This window comes from Pristiophorus japonicus, chromosome 23 (assembly GCF_044704955.1).
Source record: "Pristiophorus japonicus isolate sPriJap1 chromosome 23, sPriJap1.hap1, whole genome shotgun sequence".
NCBI lineage: Eukaryota > Metazoa > Chordata > Chondrichthyes > Pristiophoridae > Pristiophorus > Pristiophorus japonicus.
Window position 1 is genome coordinate 45,965,908 of NC_091999.1, and position 12,550 is coordinate 45,978,457.

A 12,550-nucleotide genomic window follows, 5' to 3' on the forward strand; every position below is an offset into this window, starting at 1 on the left:
CTCCCTCCCTCTTCCTCCCTCCCTCCCTCTTCCTCCCTCCCTCAGCCCCGCTCCCGCTCCCTCCCTCTGCCCCGCTCCCCCTCCCTCCCTCTGCCCCGCTCCCGCTACCTCCCTCTGCCCTGCTCCCTCCCTCCTGCCCCGCTCCCTCCCTCTGCCGCGCTCTCTGATGTTACCCCGCACAAAGATGCCGCATTTATTCCTCTTTACTCCGCTGACTTGAACGGCGTTATGACCACGGGATTAGAATTATATCCCATGTGTTAGTCCTAGTGCAGCTGATAGTGGTGTTGATGCTCCTCGGAGACTGTGCAGGCAGATACAAGTAACCCCAGACCTGCTGTACTGCGGCACTTTGCAATCTTTCTCCATTTAAATAATAACTTGCTCCTAGACATCTTACTGCAATTATACCGGACCGTGGTGAGACTACACCTGGAGTATTGTATACAGTTTTGATTGCTTACCTAAGGAAGGATGTACTTACCATTGAGGGTAGCAATGAAGGTTCGCCAGACTGATTCCTGGGATGGGGGAATTGTCCTGTGAGGAGAGATTGAGTAGACTAGGCCTATATTCTGTACAGGTTAGAAGAATGGCAGGTGATCTAATTTTAAAACATTCACAATTCTTATAGGATTTGACAGTGTAGATCAGGGGTGTCAAACATACGGCCCGCAGGCCGGACACGATCCCGCAAGCCCCTTCCTCCGGCCGCCACGTGTTTTAATTTATATAACCCCTCCTCCCCCCAGCCCTTATCTTTTGCTTGCTGAATTTGTCGGCCGTCACGGAACAGGAGGAGGGCGACGGAGGTATGAGGAAGGTCAGTCGGTGTCCACGGGGAGCAATTCTGGGACAACGGGGGCTCTCACACGGACTGTCAATGGGAGATAAGCTTTGAGTGAGGCAGTGAGTAGATAAATACCGAGAGAGAGGGGGAGGAGTGTCGCTGGAACTCCAGGTGATGTAATAGATGATGGGGTCAGTGCAGGGTAGGTAGTGAGAGGGTTGTGTTCCTGCACTTCTCCCCCATCCTCGGCCCCAGCGAGGTGCTGATTTTAAAATTCTCAGCCTCCTGTTCAAACCCCTCGATGGCTCCGCCCTCCCTATCTCTGTAATCTCCTCCAGCCTCTACACCCCTCCCTATCTCTGTAACCTCCTCCAGCCCTACATCCCTCCCTATCTCTGTAACCTCCTCCGGCCCCTACACCCCTCCCTATCTCTGTAACTCCTCCAGCCCTGCATCCCTCCCTGTCTCTGTAACATCCTTCAGCCCTACACCCCTCCCTATCTCTATAATCTCCTCCAGCCCTACGCCCCTCCCTATCTCTGTAACCTCCTACAGCCCTACACCCCTCCCTGTCTCTCTAACCTTGTTAGGATTAACTTCAAAACACCACTAGGATTCTGTGAGACTTGAAGTAAATGCAGGTTTTATTAATACAAGCCGGCAGGGGAGCTATCCTTGAAGGAATGCTCGAAGATACTGCCAGAGACATCTTACATTATACAGTTTCAGATTATAGCATTACGTCATTACACAAGTTACAATTAATACATGCTGATTGATTAATACAGGATTGATTGGTACAGCGCTTCCTCCAATCTGGCTTCTATATGCCTTAATTGGTAATTCCAAATACATGTTGTTATGATTCTTTTTAATTAACTCTTATCTTGTTATACAATTCAAATTCTATGTTATCTGTGTCCGTGCCCAGGTCCCAAGGCCTTTGGTCTATGAATTGGAACACTGCTCCTCTGTGGAAGGCATCCCACACACACTTACCACAGTCTGAAAAACAGGCTGTGGGTTCCATTTTAAAAACCTGTTACCTCCATTTTAAAACATCGCCATTATTATTATTAATTGTAATTACAATTTGTAATCTGCCCTTTCAGTCCCTCCTGTTGCTCCCTGATTATTTCTAAATAATCAGCTGACCACATATATGTTCTGAGTCATCTGCTGGAAATGGTGATAGCAAGTCCCTTTCCCTGGGCTCGCTTGTAGTTCCATCTTTTGTGGAGTCTTTACGTACTACCCCTGACCATTTCCCTGGGATATTGGCACGCCACTGATATTTCTTTGTGTACATACAGTGCATAAGCTCGGGGGTCTTGGTTGTTTCCCTAACGCATTACAAAGTCATTCGCATCCCTATCATGCCGACATTACATAATTGCTGTTCGGCTAGAACCATGTGGTTGTATATCTCTCTGATCTTACACATCAGATATAGTTGGATCACGATACATATCCCTAAGTCTACCATTATTGCCAGAATTGAATGCCACATCAATTTGAGGACCACGTAGGCTTTAGGTGACCAGCCCTTAAAAATATCCCATCATGAACAACAATTTTCCTTTCCCTGCCTTATCCTGTCTTGATTCGTTAGTGTCCCGCCTCGGTTTCGTTGTCAGGCGATAGGATTCTGACACTCACGACTCAGATCAGGTATTCATGCCGTCTTTTTGTTTGATTAACCCTCTTTGGATCTAGCAAAGGCTTTCTGTGTTCTTGGTTACGGGCCTTGGCCAACCTTTTCTTTCTGCGTCTCTTGTATCTGCCTGCACAGTCTCCCAGGAGCATCAACACCACTATCAGCTGCACTAGGACTAACACATGGGATATAATTCTAATCCCTATCTTGTAACTTTGCTCGGGTAAGCCTCGCCTGTCTTTGCACTTGTTACATAACATCACCAACCAACTCAAAGCTATTACTATCTTACTGCCACTAGGGTATGTGAAAGGATCGTTATCCAGGGACATAGAATCTCAAGCACCAAGGTGGGTTTTTCAGGTCATCCTTTATTTCACAGTCCAGTTCTTTTGCTTTATCCTTCAGTTTTTAATATCTTTTAATGTTATTTCTTGAGCTCAGTTAAATCTTCAAGTAACAGGGGAATTGATTGTGCTTGCTCTTCCATGTAAACATCAATATCTTGCTTAATCTCACCGCTTATATTTCATGTCATTTTCTTCCTGGCATGTCATGCGTGCTCTTCCCACTGCCACCGACAGTCTTGGAGTAACATAAGTTCAGAGGCTAGTTACCACACCATATTCTCCTCACACTTGATAGTTGTAATGTGTGGGTTCGGTTCGGGCAGAGTTTATTCCAATGACACATCCTTCCGTAGTATTTTCAAACCCGCAGCTATCCTTGCTCCCATCTCCCACTGGGTGAGGGCCTATAGTTAGGCTTCCCCTCTCCGGCACATGGATAAAGATATTCCCCTTATATTTCCATTCGTTTTGATCTCATACTGGTCCATCGCGGATGTACTCTTCCCCTCGTATTATGTTTGTTTCTCCTCACATCCTCCTGTAACCACATACACCCTTTTCATTCCTTTCAAAAAGGGCCACATTACAGCTAAAGTCAGAGGAGCAAAGTGTGTTAAAAAGACAAGCCTTAAGGCTCTGTGCCTCAATGCGAGGAGTATTCGTAATAAGGTGGACAAATTAACTGTACAGGCAGCAATTAACGAATATGATATAATTGGCACCACGGAGACATGGCTGTCCTAAGGCTGTGTCCCCTGGTTCTGGACTTCACCAACATCGGGAACAAGCTACCCGCATCTAACCTGTCCCGTCCCGACAGAATCTTTATGTTTCTATGAAATCCCCTCTCATCCTTCTAAACTCCAATGTATAAAAACCCAGTTGATCCAGTCTCTCCTCATATGACAGTCCAGCCATCCCTGGATTCAGTCTGGTGAACCTTCGCTGCACTCCCTCAATAGCAAGAACGTCCTTCCTCAGATTAGGAGACCAAAACTTCCAATGAAGCCTCACCAAGGCCCTGTGCAACTGTAGTAAGAATCTGTTGAATCTGCATTTTACTGTAACTCGATGACATTCTGAACCGATAAAGAAATGGAATTGAGAAATGTATCTGTGCCTTTCAGTCTCTGCCTCACTCTCTACCTCTGTCTCTTTAGAGATCTGTGCATGTGTTTCCGTGTTAGAGTCCTTGTCTCCCTCACTCTGCCTCTCTCTGACTCACTCCGTCTCTCTCTGTTTCTCTGTTTGTCTCTGTCTCTCAATCTGCCCGTGTCTTTCTCACAGTGTCCAGTTAAATTACAATGGGATTCTCTCAGTCTCTCTGTCTCGCTATCTCTCGCTTTCCCATCATCACTGTCTGTCTATGTCTCTGCCTGTCTGTCTCTCTTTACCTGTCTCTGCTTGACCCTGTCTCTAACCTGTTGAGTATTTCCATCATTTTCTGTTTTTATCTCTCTCTCTCTCTCTCTCTCTCTCTCTCTCTCTCTCTCTCTCTCTCTCTCTCTCTCTCTCTCTCTCTCTCTCTCTCTCTCTCTCTCTCTCTCTCTCTCTCTCTCTCTCTCTCTCTCTCTCTCTCTCTCTCTCTCTCTCTCTCTCTCTCTCTCTCTCTCTCTCTCTCTCTCTCTCTCTCTCTCTCTCTCTCTCTCTCTCTCTCTCTCTCTCTGTCTCATCTCTCACTATCTCACTCTCTCTTTGTCGCTCTCTCTGTCCATGTTTTTGTCTTTGTCTCTGGCTTTCCATCGCTATTTGCCTCCCTCTCTTTATGGAGCACACACACACACATCTCTGTGTATGTGTGTGTTTGAGACATTGTCTCACTCAGTCTGCCTATCCCTCTCAGTCTCACATTTGCTCTCTCTCTATTTCTCTCGCTCGCTGTCTGTCTCTCCCTGTTTCTCTGTTTGTGTCTGTCTCTCAATGAGTCTGTCTCTTTCTCATGGTGTCCAGTTGTTTTCACAGCTCGATTCCTGCTGTCTCAAAATCTACACCCGTCAGTACCTCTTAAGTATAGTCGTGAGTATCCCCGCCTGTCACGCGGGAGGAAGCATTTTCGGAACGTAGAAATGTACTTCTGTTATTCAGTATAGATTCATATTAAAAGTTCCAGAGCAACATAGAAGAGTAAAAATACAGCATGAGGAGATTGGCTCTTCCAAACTTTTAGGAAATGGTTACTTTTTCAGGACTCTGTGGCGTTCTGATGCAGAGAGAGGGATGATTGAGTATTATCTGAGTAACATTTAATTCGGCAGCAATCCAGTAGTCGTGGCCGAGTGGTTAAGGCAATGGACTAGAAACCCATTGGGGTTTTCCCGCGCAGGTTTGAATCCTGCCGACTACGGATCTCAGGATTGTTCATTCCATTTGACAATTTAACCAGATCCCTGCAAAACTGATCCTGAGATAGATGGAATAACGTCCCACACCTTTCAACACTAACATTTTTTTCTCATTTTCATTAATCCGCAATATTCACGATACATAGGGAGAGAAAAACGCAAAAATCAGCCGAATTAGCGAAGTGATTCAGCCTGTCTATCCCTCTATATGTCTAAGGCACTCTGTGCATGTCCGTTGGTGCGTGTATATTTTTGGTTATGTTTGTGTGTGTCTCTGTGTCTGTCTATCTGTATAGTATGTCACTGTGTTTGTGCAACTGTCTGTAGATATCATCACCATGAATCTGGTATGCCCTGGAACTTTTAAAAAAGACTTGGGGAAAATAATACGGTTGTGCCATTTGATATCGACTTTGGATCAGCGGCAGCATTTTCGACTTCAAGTCCCACTCCTGAGACTTGAGCATATAATCTTGGCTGACACTCAAGTGCAGTATTTGGGGAATTTTGTATTGTTGAAGCTGTTGACTTTTGGATGAAATGTAAAATGGAAGCTCCGTCTGCTCTCTCGGGTGAATGTGAATGTACCCACAGCATTGTTCGAAAAAGAATATGAGTTGCCTCCGTGTCAATATTAGTGGAAATGCTCACTGAAAACCTGTGTGTATGCGTGTGTCTGTGAGGGTGGAGCTCAAGCCCAGATTTCCACAGAGACAGAATGCGAAGGTTCCCAAGTCCAGAATGGCCGAGTGTATAAGTTGTTGCATTTAGGATCTAATGGGTTTATACCCGCGTGCGTTCGAACCCCTCTTCTGGTAACACTTGAATTTAACATTAATTTTCTCCCATCCTGCTCAGTGATACCCGAATGCCTTCTGTTGAATCTGAAACTCTGTCACACTCGCAACTGACAAAGACATGGTATTGTGTATCTCTGCCTCTCACTCTCTGTCTTTAGAGAGCTCTGTGTATCTTTATGTGTTTGAGTCTCTGTCACTCTCTGACTCACTCTGTCTGAGGACCGACAAGCTGAATTCATGGAGCTCGGAGTTAAATTAAAAAGTCGGACCTCGAAGGTCGCAAAGTCAGGATTGCTACCAGTGCCACCTGCTCTTCGGAGCAGGAATCGCAGGATAGCTCAGATGAATACGTGGCTTGAAGTGTGGTGCAGATGGGAGGGATTCAAGCTCCTGGCACTTTGGAACCCGTTCTTGGGGAGGTGGGATCAGTACTAAATCGGACGGTCTGCACCTGGGCAGGATCAGAACCAATGTCCAAGGGGGAGTGTTTGCTCGTGTTGTTGGGGAGGGTTTAAAATAATATGGCAGGACGACGGGAGACAGAGGGAAGTGGAATGGGCGCAGAAGCGAAAGAATAAAAGTAAAGGTGGAGGGCAGAGAAACCCACGGCAAAAATCAAATAGGGCCACTTTACAGCAAAATTCTAAAGGGTCAAAGTGTGTTAAAATAACAAGCCTGAAGGCTCTGTGCCTCATTGCGAGGAGTATTCGTAATAAAGTGGACGAATTAACTGCACAAGCAGCAATTAATGAATATGATATAATTGGCATCACGGAGACATGGCTCCAGGGTGACCAAAGCTGGGAACTCAACATTCAGGAAGCATAGACAGAAATGAAAAGGTGGTGGGGTAGCGTTGCTGGTTGAAGAGGAAATTAAGCCAATAATAAGGAACGACATTAGCTTGGATGATGTGGAACATGTATGGGTGGAACTGCGGAATACCAAAGGGAAGAAAACGCAAGAGGAGTTGCGTGCAGATCAGCAAACAGTAGTAGTGAGGTTGGGGACAGCATCAAACAAGAAATTAGGGATGCGTGCCATAAAGATACAGCAGCTATTCAAGGGCGACTTTACTCTACATGTAGATTGGGCTAACCATACAGAAAACAATACGGTGGAGGAGGATTTCCTCGAGCGTATTAGGGATGGTTTTCTCGACCAACATGTCGAGGGACCATCTGGAGGGCTGGCCATCCTAGACTGGGTGATGTGTAATGAGAAAGGACTAATTAGCAATCTTGTTGTGCGAGGCCCCTTGGGGAAGAGTGATACCATAATATGGTCGAAATCTTTATTAAGGTGGCGAGTGACACAGTTAATTCAGAGAATAGGGTCCTGAACTTAAAAAAATGTAACTTCGATGGTATGAGACGTGAATTGGCTAGAATAGACTGGCGAATGGTACTTAAAGGGTTGACGGTGGATAGGCCATGGCAAACATTTAAAGATCACATGGATGAGCTTCAACAATTGTATTTCCTTGTCTGAAGTAAAAATAAAACGGGGAAGGTGGCTCAACCGTGGCTAACAAAGGAAATTAAGGATAGTGTTAAATCCAAGGAAAAGGCATATAAATTGGCTAGAAAAAGCCGCAACGTGAGGACTGGGAGTCATTTAGAATTCAGCAGAGTAGGACAAAGGGTTTAATTAGGAGGGGAGAAATAGATTATGAGAGGAAGCTTGCTGGGAACATAATAAAGTTTTATAGATATGTGAAGACAAAAAGATTAGAGAAGACAAACGTAGGTCCCTTGCAGTCAGATTCAGGTGAATTTATAATGGGAAACAAAGAAATGGTAGACCAGTTGAACAATTACTTTGGTTCTGTCTTCACGAAGGAAGACACGCACAACCCTCCAGAAATACTAGGGCACCGAGGATGTAGCGAGAAGGAGGAACTGAATGAAATCCTTATGAGTCAGGTAATTGTGTTTGGGAAATTGAAGGGATTGAAGGCTGATAAATCCCCGGGGCCTGATAGTACTTAAGGAAGTGGCCCTAGAAATAGCGGAGGCATTGGTGATCATTTTCCAAAAGTCTATCGACTCTTGATCAGTTTGTATGAACTGGAGGGTAGCTAATGTAACACCACCTTTTAAAAAAGAGGGGACATAGAAAACGGATAATTATAGACTGGTTAGCCTTACATCAGTAGTGGGGAAAATGTAGGAATCAATTAATAAAGATGAAATAGCAGTGCATTTGGAAAGCAGTGACAGGATCGGTCCAAGCGGCAAGAATTTATGAAAGGGAAATCAAGCTTGACTAATCTTCTGGAATTTATCGAGGATGTAACTAGTATAGTGGACAAGGGGAACCAGTGGATGTGGTGTATTTGGACTTTCAAAAGGCTTTCAACAGGGTCCCACACATGTATTGGTGTGCACAATTAAAGCACATGGTATTGGGAGTAATGTACTGACGAGGATAGAGAACCGGTTGGCAGACATGAAGCAGAGAATCGGGATAAACGGTTCATTTTCAGAAAAGCAGGCAGTGACTAGTGGGGTGCCGCAGGGCTCAGTGCTGGGACACCAGCTATTTACAATATACATTAATGATTTAGATGAAGGAATTGAATGTAATATCTTCAAGTTTGCAGATGATACTAACAGGGGTGGCGGCGTGAACTGTGAGGAGGATGCTAAGAGGCTGCAGGATGACATGGACAGGTTAGGTGAGAGGGCAAATGCATGGCAGATGCAGTGTAATGTGGATAAATGTGAGGTTATCATTTTTGGTGGCAAAAACACGAAGGCAGAATATTATCTGTATGGCGGCAGATTAGGAAAAGGGGAGGTGCAACGGGAGCTGCGTGTCATGGTACATCAGTCATTGAAAGTTGGCATGCAGTTACAGCAGGCGGTGAAGAAGGCAAATGGTATGATGGCCTTCATAGCTAGGGGATTTGAGTATAGGAGCACGGAGGTCTTACTGCAGTTGTACAGGGACTTTGTGAGACCTCACCTGGAGTATTGTGTTCAGTTTTGGTCTCGTAATCTGAGGAAGGACTTTCTTGCTATTGAGGAAGTGCAGCGAAGGTTCACCAAACTGATTCCCGGGATGGAAGGATTAACATATGAGGAGAGACTGGATCGACTGGGCCTGTAGTCACTGGAGTTTAGAAGGATGAGAGGGGATCTCATAGAAACATAAAAAATTCTGACGGGACTTGACAGGTTAGATGCAGCATACTGTTCCCATGTTGGGGAAGTCCAGAACTCGGGGACACCGTCTAAGGATAAGGGCAGGCCATTTAGGACCGAGATGAGGAGAAACTTCTTCACTCTGAGAGTTGTTAACCTGTGGAATTCCCTACCGCAGAGAGTTGTTGATGCCAGTTCATTGGATATATTCAAGAGGGAATTAGATATGGCCATTATGGCTAAAGGCACCAAGAGGTATGGAGAGAAAGCAGCAAAAGGATACTGAGGTGAATGATCAGTCATGATCTTATTGAATGGTGGTGCAGACTCGAAGGCCCGAATGCCCAACTCCTGCACCTATTTTCTAAGTTTCTAGGTTTCTCTGTTTGTCTCTGTCTGTCAATCTGTCTCTTTCTTTCTCACGGTGACAAACGTCTGCTCCAATGGGATTCTCTCATTCTCCCTGTCTATTTGGCTCGCTCTTTCCCATTATCCCTCTCTGTCTGACTGTCACTCTCTTTCCCATCGTCTCTCTCTATCTGTCTCTGTCTCTGTCTGTTTGTTTTTCTTTGCTTGTCTCTGTTAGTCCCTGTCTCTAACCTGATAAGTATTTCCATCATTTTCTGGTTTTGTCTCTATCTCTCTCTCTCGATCTGTCTTTATCATTCTCTTTCTCTCACTCTTTCCCTCTCTCTCATTATAGATCACACACACACACATCTCTGAAAATGTATGTGTTTGAGTGTGTTTATCAATCAGTCTGCCTCTCCTCCTCAGTTTCACACTTTCTGTCTCTCGTTGTCTCTATCTCGCCATCTGTCTCTCCCTGTTTGTCGGTTTGACCATGGACAGTCATTTCCCAACATTCCATAGACTCTGGATCAGTTCCTATCGACTGAAGGGTAGTCAATGTAACCCCACGTTTTAAAAAAGGAGGGAGAGAGAAAACAGGGAATTTTGACCGGTCAGACTGAGATCAGTAGTGGGTAAAATGATGGAATCAATTATTAAGGATGTCATAGCAGCGCATTTCGAAAGAGGTGACATGATAGGTCCAAGTCAGCATGGATTTGTGAAAGGGATAGCATGCTTGACAAATCTTCTGGAATTTTTGAGGATGTTTCCAGTAGAGTGGACAAGGAAGAACCAGTTGATGTGGTATATTTGGACTTTCAGAAGGCTTTCGACAAGGTACCACACAAGAGATTAATGTGCAAAGTTAAAGCACATGGGATTGGGGGTAGTGTGCTGACATAGATTGAGAACTGGTTGTCAGACAGGAAGCAAAGAGTAGGAGTAAATGGATACTTTTCAGAATGGCAGGCAGTGACTAGTGGGGTACTGCAAGGTTCGGTTCTGGGGCCCCAGCTGTTCACATTGTACATGAATGATTTTGACGAGGGGATTAAATGTAGTATCTCCAAATTTGCGGATGATACTAAGTTGGGTGGCTGTGTGAGCAGCGAGGAGGATGCTATGAGGCTGCAGAGTGACTTGGATAGGTTAGGTGAGTGGGCAAATGCATGGCAGATGAATTATAATGTGGATAAATGTGAGATGATCCGCTTGGTGGTAAAAACAGAGAGACAGACTATTATCTGAATTGTGACAGATTAGGAAAAGGGGAGGTGCAACGAGACCTGGGTGTCATGATACATCAGTCATTGAAGGTTGGCATGCAGGTACAGCGGGCAGTTAAGAAAGCAAATGGCATGTTGGCCTTCACAGCGAGGGGATTTGAGTACAGGGGCAGGGAGGTGTTGCTACAGTTGTACAGGGCCTTGGTGAGGCCACACCTGGAGTATTGTGTACAGTTTTGGTCTCCTAACTTGAGGAAGAACATTCTTGCTATTGAGGGAGTACAGCGAATGTTCACCAGACTGATTCCCGCGATGGAGTGACTGACATATCAAGAAAGACTGGATCAACTGGGCTGGTATTCACTGGAGTTCAGAAGAATGAAAGGGGATCTCATAGAAACGTTTAAAATTCTGACGGGTTTAGACAGGTTAGATGCAGGAAGAATGTTCCCAATGTTGGGGAAGTCCAGAACCAGGGGTCACAGTCTCAGGATAAGAGGCAAGCCACTTACGACAGAGATGAGGAGAAACTTCCTCACTCAGAGTGGTGAACCTGTGGAATTCTCGACCACAGAAAGTTGTTGAGGCCAATTTACTAAATGTATTCAAAAAGGAGTTAGATGGGGGATCAAGGGGAATGGCAAGAAAGCAGGAATGGGGTAAATAAATTGCATGTTTAGCCATGAACTCATTGAATGGCGGTGAAGCTCGAAAGGCCTAATAACTTACTCCTGCACCTATGTTCTACGTTTCTATGTTTCTATGTCATTCAATGTATCTGTCGACTTCTCATGGTGTCCAGTTCTGTTCATAGCTCGATTCCTGCTCTGACAAAACTGATATTCGTCAGTTCCTCGTTAGTAGAGTATTACGCATCCTCGCCTCTCATGCGGTGAGGCAGTTTTTTCAAAATGTTGAATTTTACTTCTGTTTCTTGGTAGAGATTCATGTTAAAACGTTCCATAGCAATATAGAACAGTAAAAATACAGGTAGAGTAGATTGCCTCTTGCAGATTTTCAGCAAACGGAGACTTTTTCAGGATTCTCTGGCCGTCTGCTGCATAGAGATGGATGACTGAGTTTTTTCTGAGAAACATTTAAGACAGCCGAGAAGCACTATCCGTGGTCGAATGGTTAAGATGATGGACTTGAAACCGCTTGGATTTTCACTGCCCTGCTTCGAATCCTGCCCACTACGATTCTCAGCATTTTTCATTCCATTTCACAATTTAACGAGATCTCGTCAAAACTGATCCTGAGAGAGATGGAAGAACGTCCCACACCTTTCAACACTGACATTTTTTCTCATTTATATTAATTTGCAATATTCACGATACATACGGATAGAAAAACGCAACAATCAGTCAAAGTTGCGACAGTGATTCAGCCTGTCTATCCCTCGAAATGTCTAAGGCATCTGTGCATGTTTGTTGGTGCGTGTAATTGTTTGGTTATATATGTGTGTGTGTCTCTGTCTGTCTATCTGTATATACGTCTCTGTGTATGTGCAACTGTCTGTGGAAATCATCGCCATGAATTTTGTATGTCCTGGTACGTACAAAAAAGACTTGGGGAAAATAATACGGTGGTGAACTTTTGTATCGGCTTTGGTTCAGTGACAGCATTCGCGACTGAATCAGGAGTTTGTGTGTTCAAGCCTCACTTTTGAAACTTGAGCATATAATCTTGGCTAACACTCAAGTGCACCACTTAGGGAATTTTGCATTGTTGAAGCTGTTGACTTTTGGATGAAATGTAAAATTGAAGCTCCGTCTGCACTCTCGGGTGGATGTGAAAGGTCCCAGAGCATTACTCGAAAAAGAATAGGAGAGTTGCCCCCGTGTCAATGTGACGAAAAATGTTCGTAAATGCTCACTGAAAG

General features: G+C 44.8%; 1 non-coding gene and 1 pseudogene across 1 annotated transcript; both read left to right on the top strand.

The window, feature by feature from the left end:
- LOC139235515 (zinc finger protein 229-like) overlaps positions 1 to 12,550 on the top strand; it is a 211,144-nt pseudogene that overhangs the window by 65,158 nt on the left and 133,436 nt on the right.
- trnas-aga (transfer RNA serine (anticodon AGA)) lies at positions 5,060 to 5,141 on the top strand. Its single transcript has one exon. It is a non-coding gene; the product is annotated as a tRNA-Ser (tRNA).